General features: G+C 35.4%; 1 pseudogene; it reads left to right on the top strand.

Moving 5' to 3' along the window:
• The first annotated feature begins 211 nt into the window (after nt 1-211).
• LOC132428865 (U6 spliceosomal RNA) lies at nt 212-309 on the top strand (annotated as a pseudogene).
• Nucleotides 310-3,455: the final 3,146 nt, after the last annotated feature.

Raw genomic sequence — 3,455 nt, 5'->3', positions numbered from 1 at the left:
TTTTAAACTTCTTTCAAAATACAACTCCCTTTTTTCAAAGAGGTAGAGGGGTTTCAGAAATTTTTATGCCCTTTTGGATATTAAACTCTTAAAAAATAAAATTTTGATGAGTTGAGTGAAAAAGAAATATTAAAATCCATCAAATGTGGATGGGAAAAATTAAAGTGGTTTGTCACAATATATTTTGGGTTTGATGAATTTTAAAAATTTAGTAGGCAGCACATATACTAAAACTGGAATAGTACAGAGAAGATTATCATGGCCCCATGCAAGGATGACAAGCAAATTAGAGAGGTGTTCCATATTTTAAGAAGTTTTTAAAAACACATGTAATAATAATGGTTTTAAGACTACTACTTGCATCCTACTTGAGAAGAGTTTTGTTTTGTTTTGTTTTGTTTTGGGAATGGACGTGATATCCATTCTGTAATGAATTTAGAGGAGTGCCTAGAAACACATGTAATAAAGATTGTTATATAGTGCTATGTGCGCCAAAGGAAAAAAAAAAAGGTTGGGGGAAAAATTTAAACTGTGAACTCAAATTATAAGTAGGATTACTCATCCCCACAATAGCCATAGTTTAGAACTTTCTTATCTTCTTACTTATTAAGTGGGTTTCAAGTATTCTTTTGATATGCAGATTTTTAAAACATTTTGTTCCATGGCTGATCATCAGAAAATCAGAAACATTGTGATTTTCTTTCTTAGGAGAAAATAAATATAATAGTTATTCAGACACCACTTAATGTATACAAAGTGACACTGGCACCTAATCTAAGTTCCCCCAAATGGCCTTCTTCTGTTAAGAATTGCGCAAGTCTGTATGGTTTTAAAAACAATAATAAGTGGATAGTTTGAAGTGTAAAATAGTACCCCCACTTTGGAGAAAGGTTTGACACTTTCTTATAAAGTTAAATTGCCCTTGTTTTCTGGTCTAGCAATTCCACCCCTAGATCTTTACCAAAAAAATAAAAACACATATCCACAAAGCTTTAGTCATAAGTGGCAAAAATTGGAAACCCAAATTCCATCAAGAGGAGAATGGACAAATTTTTTACATTCATACAGTGGAATACTATTCAGCAGTAAAAAATATAGTAATATACACAACAACATGAATAAGTCTAACAGATGTTATGCTGAGCAAAATAAGCTGAACATAAAAGGGTACACAGTTCCATGAAGGACAATATTAGACAAAACTAAGTCAACAGTTTTAAAAATCAGAAAAGTGTTTGCCTCTGGATAAAGGAGAGGATCAACTGGGAAAAGACATGAAGGTACTTGCTGGAATGATGGCAATATCTGTTCTTCATAGGGGTGTAGGTTAATGGGAGCTACATACATTGATCGAATTGTACACTTAAAATGTGTGCATTTTACTATAGATTAAGTTTATGTTGAAAAAGAATAAATGTATATATTTTTAAAGATTTTTTTAATACATGTCAGGCAAATAAATCAAAAGAAGTATGGCTTCTTTTATGTGCATTCCCATATCACTGTTTGTGAACTTAAGTGGTCCTAGCAACAAAATGAACAGATTTAACTCTGCAACTGTGCAGCATTTTTCTAACTGGTCTATTTTCCAGAAGGCAAGGGCTTGTCTTTTTTTTTTTAATTTAAATTGTTTGTAATACAGCACATAAATTGCCATTAAACATGGCAATGCAATGAGAACCTCTAGAAGAAACAGGTGGGATCACTTCCCATTTTTTTTCCTTATGACTTTGAGAATAAATCTCCTCCAAATGACACCTTTCTCCTTCAAACACTTCAGTTGTATATTTTATAACTTTTACATATGTCATTTTTACATGACAGTCACAGCTCCCACCTGGAGTTTTGCAACACTGTCCGCATGTTACATTTTTTTTAGAATATGCATGTTTTATTCTGAATAATTTTGCATAATAAAAATGAAAGTACAAAATAATTAACACAAAATATTTTAAAAAGCTAAATAAATCAAGAAAGGAAAAAGCAGAAATGCAATCCATGGCAGAGTCTCCAAAAGTCACATAAAAGTTCGAAAACATCCTTCCAGTTTCACTAATGGAAAGACTTCAAGGTCAAATTGAAATCCCAATGTCAAGGGTCTAAAATAATATATGTACTACATACTACCTAGGCAATTAATATTGATGTTGAGGTATACAGATTCAACAAATTTTTAAAAATTATGTAAATGGTTTAATAGCCACAGAGATTATAACTAACAAGCTGAGAAAAACTTAAAGAATACTGAGATCCCTATTAGACATTTCAAAAAAAGATTGATCTTTTTTATTGACTTGCACATTCATTCATTCACTTGTTTGTTCATTCTATCAACAAATATTTATTGGGCATCTATTATGTACAGGAGGTTCTAAGGGTTTGGAATATGTAGGAGACAAACAGATTAAATTGTCAACTTGTCAATATGAGATAGAATGTTTGATAGTATACTAAGGGTAAAAAGGCAGGGAAACGAGATATAAAATTAAGGGAAGAGGACTGAAATTTTTTTCCTTTTTTTTCTTTTTTTTTTTTTTTTTTTTTTGCGGTACACGGGCCTCTCACTGCTGCGGCCTCTTCCGCTGCGGAGCACAGGCTCCAGACACGCAGGCTCAGCGGCCATGGCTCACGGGCCCAGCCGCTCCGCGGCATGTGGGATCCTCCCGGACCGGGGCACGAAGCCGTGCCCCCCGCATCGGCAGGCAGACTCTCAACCACTGCGCCACCAGGGAAGCCCCAGGACTGAAATTTTTAATAAAGTAACCAGGAAAAGCCTACTGGTAAAGGTGGATTTTGAGTAAGGACCCAAAAGAAATGAGAGAGCTAGATTTGCCAATACCTGGGAAAGAGCAGCCCAGATAGCAAGAAAACCAATGCAAAGGCCCTGAGATGGGACAACACCTGGCAAGTTTAAGAAGCTGAAAAGCAGCCCTTATAGCTGAAGCAAAGAGAAGAAGGAGAGAAAGGGAGAAGGTAAGAAAAAAAGCACTGTGAGCTAGATCAAACAGGGCTTTCCAGGCTGTTGTAAAGAGTGGTTTTTATAGTGCTTGGGATGGGGCCACTGAAGGTTGAAAGCAGAGGGATGACATGGTCTCACTTCCATTTTACGTAGATCTTTCTGGCTTCTCTTTAGAGGATAGAATGGGGAGGGTCAAGGGTGAAAACAGGAAAATCATTTAAGAGGCTACTGCAATAATTCAGATAGAATGAGATATGATAGTAACTTGGAACAGGGTGGAAGCAGTGGAGAGTGGAGAGAAATGGTCGAGTTTTACATATATTTTGAAAGTAGAGTTAAGATCTGTCGGCAGGTCAAATGTGGGGTGTGAGAAAAGGAGTCAAAGATGAATGTAAGGTTTTTGGACTAAGCAAATGAAAGAATATTGATTTCTCAATTTGGGTTAAGTCCTTGGCATATTAATGGAATTATACCCACTTGACAAGAGGGGATTACA

This window comes from Delphinus delphis, chromosome 7 (assembly GCF_949987515.2).
Source record: "Delphinus delphis chromosome 7, mDelDel1.2, whole genome shotgun sequence".
Lineage (NCBI taxonomy): Eukaryota > Metazoa > Chordata > Mammalia > Artiodactyla > Delphinidae > Delphinus > Delphinus delphis.
The sequence above is the reverse complement of the archived record's forward strand: the minus strand, read 5'-3'. Positions and strand labels throughout refer to the sequence as shown.